This window comes from Nicotiana tabacum, chromosome 1, assembly GCF_000715075.1.
Source record: "Nicotiana tabacum cultivar K326 chromosome 1, ASM71507v2, whole genome shotgun sequence".
Classification (NCBI taxonomy): domain Eukaryota; kingdom Viridiplantae; phylum Streptophyta; class Magnoliopsida; order Solanales; family Solanaceae; genus Nicotiana; species Nicotiana tabacum.
Genome location: NC_134080.1, coordinates 27,447,888 through 27,460,679, shown reverse-complemented (window position 1 = coordinate 27,460,679; position 12,792 = coordinate 27,447,888).

The window sequence follows — 12,792 nt, the reverse complement described above, 5'->3', positions numbered from 1 at the left end:
ATTCGTAAAAATTATAAGCTTGTTAAAAAGGGTTAGCACTGAAACATTGAGTACGAAGAGAAGAGCGATCGAAGAGCAATAGGCTAGATCCGCCATGCACATTCTGGTTAAAAAAGACCCAAAAATAAAATTCTAGGCAAAATATCATCATTATCCTTCCCTACTGGACCTCAAATGATTTTTTTTTTAGATACAAAGACTCAAAATATAGTTTTAAATAAATAGATAGATTCACGCAAAAGAAACAAAATAGGAAGTTCACGTGTAGTAAAACTCTCATGTTTATCTTGACGCAGAGAACTCCTAAACAACTAATATTTGGGATAAGTTTAAATTATAATTCCTAAGCACACAACATTATAATCCCTTGTGAGCATCAATTTTACTGATTTAATTAAGATATATGATGTTGACTCGAAGAGTTAGCTAGTGGCTGTTGAATTTCAACACACGGAATGATCAAAGTGTAGAAACTTTAGATTCATTACAAATTTTACATATTAATATTATTAGTTTATTTCAAAATATTTAAGTAAATTCTTCGAGCCATCCTAAAAGAATAGAGTTATTGTACTGGAATTATAAGTAACAATATCAAAACTTACAGTAATAATTTTTTAGTCAGTTCTTTCGGCCCTCCTAGAAGAGGCATTCTACTGGAATTCTAGTTCCACCTTCAGTTTGGGAAGGATAGACGATATACACTTTTATTTATATAAAATAAAAAAAAATGCTCGACATCAATTACTATTATTTATTACCTATTTCCTCATAAAAGTCTTACATAAAACTTGTGCTCAACTTATTTTCTAAAATAAAAAAGATAAAAGAAAAATGTACACGACCTAAATTAATGACAAAATCAATGTCAAATTGAATTCGATTCTTTCAACTCTTTTGGATTCCTCACCTTCCGGAAAGTATATGTATATGAGTTTCGTAGTTAGTTTTATATATTACTTAATTACTATATATTTTACCACGTAGCTCTATAAGGTAATTTCTAATTGATTATAACATCCTAAATATTGTAGGACTTTTTAAATAGTAGTTCAAATAAGGAAATTATTTAATATGTAAAATTTTAGTTGATTTTAAATCCTAAATATTAGGAGTAGAAAATAATTAAATTACGATTTTATCCAATGTGAAATCTATTTTAAAGGATAAAACAGGCGAACGACATTTCGCTAAGAGCCTTCGTGCTTTTAAAATATATATATATATATATATATATATATATATATATATATATATATATATATATAGATGAAATGATTAGTCTCCATAAAATAAAGATTGCCATCTCTATCCAACAAAATAGTGTTGTAGTTTGTTACTGAAGGATAAAACAAGAATATTGATATTCTATGCTTTACAAGCTAAAGCCTATTCAAATTTGGACTACTTCAGGAAGTGACAAAATTGTCTTACAATTAATTAAATAGATGAAAATCATGAGATTAGAGTTCAAATATTAGTATAAATAAATAAAAATTATTGTATGATTTCTTTTTTATTATGAATAAGACTTGTGGACATAGTTATCCGATACTTGTGTTGGTAAAGCAAATGGGGCCCTATGCGATACGAATTCGGATATAATCAGGCTCCAATGCAGATACCGGACACCGGATAGAAAACCAAAAAAAATATACATTTATAATAATGACTAGGAAGGAATCCTCGTTTCTCATTCGACCCTACATAGAAACCGTAAAAAAGTGTGGTCCACGATTATGGTGGCCTTTTCCCGAGTCCGGAATTAAAGTATGGTTCTTTTGAGCTCAAGCGACGCAAATAGGTAAAAAAAAATTGGGTACCATTTTATATATAGCGTGGGTATTTATTGCGCTATACCTTAACGACACATTTGTCTGTTAAGGTATAGCAAGGTGAATAACCACGCTTTACTTGAACAAAAAAAATGCGGGCCGTATACATGGGCGAAGCTACATAACACTAAGGGTGGTCAATCAACTAGCCTTCGTCGAAAAATTACACTGTATATATAGGTAAAATATTAGATTTTAGTTATATATAACATATATTAAACACCCTTTATCGGAATTTTTTTTACTTCATTCAATTTTGAACACCCAAGATGAATTTCTTGGCTTCGCCACTGGTCATATAGCGCACATATAGGACGTGCTATAATATAGAGTAGTGAATACATGCGCTATACATACATAAAAAGCGGGCCTCTATCTTTCCCGATCAGAAAATCAGTGCCCTCCCCTTTTCCCCATTCCAGCGGTCTCCCCCTCTATTTTTAAAGAAAAAAACTTCAGTGGAGCCCACCCGTCACAAAAAAAGTGTTTCTTCTCCGTATTATAGCAAGCTAACACAGGATCTAAGGCATTACCGCGTAGTGGTTTGCTTGTTTCGCCCCCCCCCCCCCCCTCAAATCTTCACCTTTCAGAAATTATAAATCGAGATATTCCAACTTACTTTTTGTTAAAACTCATGTATAAAATGCGCATTAGTTGTTTTTTTACTCTGGTCTATGTTTTTGCATGATTGTTTTGTGATTTCATTAATTTGTTATTTTTTATCCGGATTAGATTATTTTGTGCTAAATAATTAGTAAAATAGAGAAATTATTATGTTATGAATAATTAATGTTATTAGTTATTATAAAAATATTTATTAGTTATTTTTTTACTGTGGTATATTATTTTTGTGATTATTTTATGATTAAATTAATTTGTTATTTTTTATCCCGATTAAATTATTTATGTGCTAAAAGATTAGTAAAATAGATAAATTATTATTTTATGAATAACTAATATTATTTAGATTTTATTGTTGTACATATATTAATATGTGACTTTATTGTTGCTTAGTGCCTTTTAGTATTACGTTGTGCCCGTAATTTTAATGTAGTGCCCGTAATTGTAATGTAGTACCCTTTAGCGTAGTAAAATGTAGTGCCCTTTAGCGTAGTAAAATATAGTACCCTTTATCCTAGTATCTTGATAATTATTGAAATTGATTAGTTAATTATTTGTTAATCCCAAAAATATATGATGATAGTTCAAACACAAACTCTCTTGAATTTTAGTCAATAAATGTAAGAAAATAACATAAAAACAACAATATTTGTCAAACTAAGTATTTTTACTTATTAATTATATCATGTATAGTTATGAAAATTAATTATTTAATTCTATTATACCCAAAAATAGGTGAGTAAGAAACAAACATATACAATAATAAATTATCATATAAAATAAGAAACAAACATATAAAATAATAAACTAACATATAAAATAATAAACAAACATATAAAATAAAAACTAACATATAAAATAATAAATAAATATATAAAATAATAAACTAACATATAAAATAATAAACTAACATATAAAATAATATACTAACATATAAAATAATATAGAAAGTGTATCAATGTAAGTACTAATATTGTAAAAATATCGATTAAATATTAATATAAAAGATATTGCAATATATTTAAAGATGTTAAGCAATTAAAAAGAAAAATACTTTAATTAATATTATTTAATTTACAGACATCGTCATGGAGGTTCCCCTTGTGCATCCCAGATCTGTATCTCGAAAGCTACTGTTGCTACAGGGCAACCATAGGTCTTCATACATCTGAGATGGACAGTGTTTGTCCCAGACATTTCGCCCCAAACGTGTGGGAGTTTATTAGGGACCACCCACTCCATCTCCGTGTAGTTAGACGCCTTCAGAATACGGGTTTCTATAGGATCATAGAGATTGGGCGATTGCAGTTTGACTGCGCATTGATCACGGCTCTGACAGAGTAGTAGCGACCGGAGGCGCACACGTTTCATCTACCCACCGGCTAGGCTACCATCATGCTTGAGGGCGTGGAGGTTCTTTTCGGGCTGCCGTTTGATGGATTACCTGTAGCTTACCCGCATGCTCTTAGAGACTATAGGGGATTACATTACGTGTATATGTTGTAGCGGCTTACCGGTTTTCAGCCAGCGAAGGATACTATATTGAGTGGGGCCAGTTGTTTGCAGCTGACGCCCGTCCGACAGCATCTAGTAGCGATGGATGCGGAGATTATGGATGATTCACCGCCGGAGGATATCGACCGACACACGAGATTGTTGCTACTGCTGATGTTTGGTGGTGTACTTTTCCTCAAGCCAATAATGATCAGCACCCATTGGCTGCTACTGTCCACTATAGGTGTTTAAGTATGCAGCAATACTATATTCTTTATCAACGTACCTCGTTACCGCGAAACCTGTATGTTCAAAGCACTTCATGGCATGTGAGCATGGCAAGTGATAGATAGATCATTTTCCACAATAACATAATCTTCTAGCTTCATTGACGGTGTGTGTATTATTCTCCTGGTTGTGATGCAGACCAATGCGAACTTCAAAAATATTTCGCTCAATGCAATACTGCAAAAATGAATGCCACTGTGCTCGCTTCCTGTATTTCTCAAATCGTTTCATTGGTTGTGGCATAAATTCAACACCTCTTTCCATCAATGATGATGCACCTCTAAATCTTTAAACAAACCTCTCCGCCATCTGCTTGAATGACATCCGCACCATGGCAGTGACAGGCAATCCACGTTTAGACTTCAATAACCCGTTGAAAGACTCTGATACATTTGTAGTCAGAATTTTACTTCTTCTACCACCATCCGCATGCAAAGTCCACTTGTCAAGCTCATGTCGCATCAATCAACGATAGGCTTCTGGGTCTTCCTGGATAATCAATTCCATTCGCCTTCTGAATTTACACTCTTGGTGATCTATTGTAGCCATCCACATTAAATCATACAAGTCCTTGTTCGGATAAGCCCTCTGGAAGTTAGCCTTTAAGTACCTAACATGGTAATGGTGGTAGGCATACGGTTTCTGCCATGCACACAAATTCTGTATAGAACTTAAAATACCGCCATGATGATCAGATATTAGACAAATACCTGAACATTGTCTGGCAACGTGTTCCTTCAAGTGGTTCAAAAATAATGTCCACATTTCTTGGCTTTCATTGGCACAAATAGCAAATGCTAGGGGAAATATACTTCTATTAGCATCTACTGCAACAACGATCAACAACTTAATATCATACTTTCCATAGACATGAGTGTCGTCTATGGATATTACCGACCGACAATGCACAAAACTACCAATGGCTGGTTTAAATGCCCACAACACATATCTGAATATGTGAATATGTGTTCTGGTATTCCCGAACTCCGATCAAGCTTCTATTCAACAACAGTCCCGGGGTTAAAGTGTTGCAATGCGGCTCGACCATGTACCTGGGTAGAGAGGCAAAAGATTTATCCCAGTTACCATAAACAATTTCACACTCATGTTTGCGCCCCAGAAATGCCTTTCGTTTGGTAATGGTACACCCATATACTTGGTGGACATATATTATATACTCTTTGATCTTATACCTTATGGACGCTTCAATGTGTGGAATCAAGACAAGAGAAATCAAGTCAATATTCAAGTTAAAATGATTCCCACTAAATGTGTTCATTTCACAATTGTGGGTGCCAATATATTTACCCACAATCCACATATTTTTTTTCAACTTTATCGCACGAAGTATCCAATTATATCCTTGAAACCATCTATGAAAAATAACCTTGTATACTTCTAGAGATGACTCATGAACCGCGATCTCACGACACTCGTTTATGTTGTACATTCGCACCGCCCTACTTAGGCGCACTTTATCAGCAAAAAGCATACCCTTTGACAACACCGTTGCTCTAGATTCATCCCACATTGCTGTTCGAATTTCATCAAGATTCCTTTTAAGGGTACCCACATCCGGCATACTTAGCAACTGATCAAGGTAGGGAAACTCCCTTGAATGAAATGGCACATGGTACTCGTACACTCTTGGTCTAACGGGAGGTGGAACATGCTCCTTCGTCAAATCAGGCTTATTATTCTCGTCCTCATCATTATCACCATCATCAGGGAAGGGTGTGTAATCTCCAGACTCATCAGTATTGTTGTCATAATCACTATTATCTTCCTCACTCTATGCATATGCTAGATCTCGATTAAATATGTCGTCTTCGGGCAATTGAGTAAGGACATGACCTTCAAGTTGCTTGTTTTCACTGCCCAACCAATACAATAATGAGTTTCTCAAATTTATCAAAACTTTACATATAAACTTTAACACTTCACTTACAAATCATAATGTGTTGGTATCCCATGATGCACGTTATCCTGTTAATGATGACTCCCTGTTGATGATGACTCTTGGATGGACCATCATGATCCAACACACCAAAACTAGGCATATTTGAATTGTCCCTTGGTTCATAAGTTGTAAAATTCATATCAGACCGGAACTCCCTGTGAAATATATGAGTGTTAATACAAATTCAGTACATAAAAATAAACATCATAACACAAAGAAAAATTAAAGTTTACCACTCAGCTTGTGGATTATGTAAACTTAAGGAGAAATTATGTCCTCGCTTCGCATTCGCCCGTGGAGATAAGTTTAGGTCTGTCTAAACTCTTTCATCCGGAATCTGTTCGAATAAAACTGCTCCAAAAAAAAACTACCCGATGATTGAGAGATATTCCTACTTTGCGGAATCTCATTATTGCGAACGTTTTCAGCCTTGACGTACATTTCTAATATTTTTATCACAAGAAGTTCCCGCTGTTCATTTAGAGTCCTCAAAAAAACTGTCAGAGTTTTATCGTCTTCGATGTTAAACTAAACATAACAAACATTCCCTTGCGGAGTAACAGAATACGGATATCCTCCGGTTACTTTAATATTCACCCAACGTTTGCTCATACTCATTTTTTTTACATCACAACGATACCAATCTATCGTACTCCATTGCAAGTGGCAACTTAACATGAAATTGTGGAGAACAACTATAACATACTGAGTTATTCTTCACCCCAACTTCAACCCCCAATATAATGAAACCCTAATTTTTCGCTCTTCGGATATTATGAAAAAAATGCAAAATAACTTAACGAACAAATATTTCAGAAGATTTGAAGGATCCTGAATAGATTTTTACCAAATTCTGAAACTCCTTAAATAAGAAAAAAACCAGTCTGGGGGTACAATTATTTGATGTATAGCACATGCATAATAGGCGCTATACCTATATGAATTATTGATGAGTCAGTTAAGTGCATATGAATTATTTGTGGGTCCACATTAACAGCGCTATACCTTAACGGACAAACGTGTCGTTAAGGTATAGCGCGGTGAATAACCACGCAATATATAAAATGGTACCCATTTTTTTTTTTTTACTTATTTGCATCGCTTGAGTCCAAAAGAATCACACTTTAATTTCGGACTCGCTTTTCCCCCTAATGGCAATGATGATGGTGGTGCATGGCCATGAGCAAATGGTGAGTCAAAGGGAATGCCAAATAGAGCAAAAAACAGTATTAGTATATTATTGCAGATTGATAGCATTCAGGCAGCCACCCGACGGATTGCTGCCGGATATTGAAAGCATCACAGTACTAGTAGTGTGTTTGCGACTTCTGAAGCATAACAAATGAGAAACTGCAGAGTACACAAAATTAACATCCTGACATCTTCTTTGGCTAGTAGGTCGGAACTGGGAATCCCAATTTCTTTTCTTTTTTCCCGTCTCGCCACCCCGACATAGCACTTCACTTTCGAGTTCCGGATGGCTAGGATTTAAGAATCGATAAGAAATTGAACGAGCATTCAAGCTTGGAAAAGGGAAATGTGATGTTCATGCTGATTTTTTAAAAAAAAAATAAATAAATAGAATGAACAGAAAAAGCATGCTTGTGTTGTGATTTTCGTAATTGCAAGATTTTTTTTTTTCTCGAGAAAAGGTCTACTCCTTCAATATCATGATTGGATCGACCAAGCCAAATTATCAACAACTTAGATTATGTTCCCTAAAGTTGTGTTAAATGATAAAGAGCCCCTATCGATTCATTAATAACATGCAATCATTGAAAATACTAACACAAATGGAATTATCATTACTAGGATCCTTAATTAAATTATATTTTGCACCCTTAGGGGTCGTTTGGTTGGAATACGATTTATACCGGTATAAGTTATATTGGGATAAGTTATGCTGGGATTGTTGTTTATTCATTGTTTGGTATGTTGTATTAAGAATGACAATTGCATAATTTCTAAGAAGAAGGTATAAGTTATACCGATGCTAATTACCCCACCTTCTATAAGGTATAAGTTATCCCAACACCGAGATAACTATACCTAGTTTGCTAACCAAACAGAGTATTAAGATGGTATTAAATTCTTATACCACTCTTATACCTTCTTATACTCATACCAAACGACCTCTTAATGTGATATTTTTTTCATAATAATCAGTTAAAAAAATAGAAAATTTTAATTTTATTCTTAATGAGATACTATTATACTGATTATTTTTATGACATGTTTAGAAAATAAATTCAATTTTTTTTAAAATTCATGCTCAATTAACGAGGGAGTACTATTCTTTTAGCACAAGGAGTAATTAAAATGAAAGAGAAAAGTCAACTTCTCCAATCAAAACCACATGATTGTATGATTCTATACAATTCGTAGTGCCTTCCAAGTTCCAATGGCAGAAATTCCAAAGAAAATTCACTCTCTGTCCAAACCATGATACTAGCTAGATTTTTCATTGTACTATTCCCTATGGGCCGGTCCCGAACCGGACCGGACCGGGCCCGTGGTCTTAACGGGCCTCACGGGCCGGTCTTGGTGGTCTTTTAAAGCCCGAGGCGGGCTGGTCTTCTTTGGTAAGCCCACGAGCCCGGGACCGTTTAGCCCGGGACCGGCTGGCGGGCCTGGTCCGGGCCCTGTGGGCCTAGCGGGCCTAACGGCTATAATATATATATATTTTTAAAAAAAACAGCCCAATGGCCATATTTAAAAAGTAGCCGTTTGGGGCTTTTTTGACCGTTTGGTAGTTTAGAAAATGGCCATTTGGCCCCCAAACTTTATTTTAACCCCAAACTTTATATAATTACACTTTTCCCCATTTTTCAACTATAAATACCCCCTCATTCTTTCATTTTTATTCACCAATTCATCAATATCTCTCAATCTCTCTCAATCTCTCTACTACAATTACTTAATCTATTGTTGAAATTTCGTGAAAAATTGTGAAGTTGTTGAATTGAAGTTTTCAAGTGTTCAACGATTTTCAATTTTCAAGAAGTTGTTCGGCAATCCGGTAAACTCGTTTCAACTCTTACGTTTTAAGAATATATTTTTGTGTGGTTTAGATTGCATAATTATAATAAATATGACATTTTCTTTGAAAAAAATGTTTGGTAAAGGAAAAGATAAAACCGGTGAAAGTAGTGGCCAACCAACTACCCTTCCCCTGGTTCCCCGACCTAGAAAAGATAAGCAAGTTGAAAGTAGTCGCCAGCCTAGACGTCCTCCTCCTTCTTTAATTCTTGATAGTGATCACCCTTGTTTTCAATTTACCGATAGTGAATTTTACCATAATGTTGCACTAGGTGAAAGATTAGATGATAAAATTATGAATGCTCTTTATCCTAATGAAACTATCTTAGAAAATAATGAGGAAAATGAGGATGATGATGAAACCCAAGCACCGGATTTAGATGATACACCTACTAGTCCTCTTAATAACCCAACTGATGCACCGGTCGACCCACCTGTAGAAACTCCTACTTTTAATAGAGAACCTGCTAAACGCCTAGAAACATCATTAGTTTGGAATTTTTTTACTCAAGTAAGAGAACAAAATAAGGTTAAGTGTAAAACTTGTGGGAAATTAATGGCGCATAAATATACTGGAGACCGTAACGGCACAGGTAGTTTGACTAGGCACATAAAAACACACCCTAGAGATAAGGCTAGATTTTTTCAAATGAAAGCGCAGCTAGAGGGGACAAGTGTAGATTCTGCGGTTAACCCTAGTACAGGTTCAAATCTAGTTCAACCAGGAATTAACACTGTCACCGGAGGTATTTTATATTACGATCCAAATAGAGATCGTGAAGAATTAACAAAGATGATTACTGTTATGTGCTTACCTTATACTTTTGCTTCTAATCCTAATTGGGTTCATTATATTAGAAGAGTTTTTAATCCTACTTATAAAGGTTGGCCTCGCGCAACAGTTAAGAGTGATATTTATAAATTCAAACATGAATATGAACAATATTTGCGGTATTTATTTACTCATATACCTAATCGGATTTCTATTACTACTGATATTGGTAGAAGTGGTAATGATTGTGATTATCTAACTGTTACAAGTCATTAGATAGATGAGGAATGGATAATGCAAAAACGCATAATTGCATATAGAATAAATAATTCGCGTCACACAGGTAAGTTTATAGCTAACACTGTTGCAGATATTTGTAGATATTTTTGCTTTAGCGATAAAATAATGGCAATTTCTATGGATAATGCTTCTAGTAACACTAGTGCTATAGGCATGCTTACAACAACACTAAATCCTGCATTTACTAATATTTTCCATGTTAGATGTATTTGTCATATTTATCATTTAATTATCGGTGATGGTATGCGAATTTTAAACATAGAAATTGAAAAGGTTAGAATGGCTCTTAATTGGCTTTTTTATTCAAACCGTAGAAGTAGACTTAGAGAGTATTTTAAAAAATGTGATGAATATGGCCTTAGAGAAAGAAAGGTTCCTAAACCTTGCCCGACTAGATGGAATTGTATGTACGAAAGTTTAGTAGTTGCATATGAATATAGAAACTCAATTAATGCAACGTTTAATTCTCGGGTAAGTGGTGAGGATGACGATGAAATGCTTACTACTCAAGATTGGAAGAATGTTAAAATTCTTTTAAATATTTTAGAACATTTTCAAATTGCTATAAATGCATTTTCTGGGCAATATTATCCTACTATTTCAAACTGTTTAGTTTATATTGCAGCATTATCTGATTTGTTTGTTGAATTTGGTGAGGGTGAGGACATTTATGAACTTGCTATAAATGAAATGAAACAAAAGTTTTAAAAATATTTTTTTCCTATCCCTCCTATTTATGGTCTTGCTGCAATGTTAAATCCTACAATGAAATTGGGAGGTCCTCATTTTTGGTATTCAAATATTTATAAGGCTTTAGATCTTTCAAATGAGGAAGTTGCTACACTTGCAGATGCAAAAGCCTCAATTAAAATTAATGTTCATATAGTTTATAATGCTTATCAACTTGCCTTAGAGCATGCTAGACCAACTATTCCAACCCCTACTTCGTCTAGCTCACAATCGTCTAAAAGAGCTGCGGGCTTAAAAGCTCTTAAATCTTGGACGGAGTTCAGGGATTCTCAAGGTGATAATTATGATGAAACTTCACATCTAAATGAGCTTCAAGTTTATTTGTCTCAGGGACTTGAAAAGGAGAATCCAGACGGCTCTTTTGATCTTTTGGAATGGTGGAAGGCAAGGGAAAAACATTTTCCGGTTCTTGCAAGGATGGCTCGGGATATTTTATCAATTCAAGCTTCAACTGTTGCATCAGAGAGCGCTTTCAGTCAAGCAAGACTGCAAATAAGTGATCATATAGCGTCTATGAGGGATGACTTGGAAAAATCAGTATTGTTTAGAGATTGGATCCGCTCGGAAAGAAGAAACTTTGGAATTGCATAATCACAACCGGCGATAGATGAAGCTCATGAAGAAATGATAGCGGAACTTGCGGATGATTCGGCTTCGCCCGGAAGTGGTGATGAACAAGCTTCTTTTCCACCACCACCAACGCAACCTCCTCCGAACCTTGAAGGATTTATGAGATTTGTTAGAGATAAATATATAGACTAATATGTAACTTGTATTTTGGCACATCTTCCTTAGTTTTTTTTCCTTCTAATGGTGGTATTAGTACCTTGTTGTGCTCATTCCATTGGGGGAAGGATGACTAAGAAAGATATGCCATTTTTGGTAATAAAATTTATTGCTTCTACCCTTGAATATCTTTTCGCAATATTTCTTTGTCTTTACTTACAATTATTTATAAGCTACAATATATACATAAGATACAATATATATACTACAAGAAAATATATAAGAGAATATATATACATAAGATACAATATATACTACAAGAAAATATATAAGAGAATATATATACATAAGATACAATATATATACTACAAGAAAATATATAAGAGAATATATATACATAAGATACAATATATATACTACAAGAAAATATATAAGAGAATATATATACATAAGATACAATATATATACTACAAGAAAATATATAAGAGAATATATATACATAAGATACAATATATATACTACAAGAAAATATATAAGAGAATATATATACATAAGATACAATATATACTACAAAAAAATATATAAGAGAATATATATACATAAGATACAATATATATACTACAAGAAAATATATAAGAGAATATATATACATAAGATACAATATATACTACAAAAAAATATATAAGAGAATATATATACATAACATACAATATATACTACAAGAAAATATATAAGTAATAAGTTATAATATATATACATAAGATACAATATATATACTACAAGACAATATATTATGCATGACAATTTAGTGTTTTACTATTGTTTTGTTATTTTTCTTTTTCGTCAAGCACTTTAATAATTAGATCTACATATATACTACATATATATTTTTAATATAGCCATGATACTACAAGAAATTGCCTTAAAAAAAACGCTAGACCCGCGAAGCCCACGAGCCCGACCCGTTAAGCCCAGGACCATGTGGGCTTAGGCCCGTCACGGGTCGG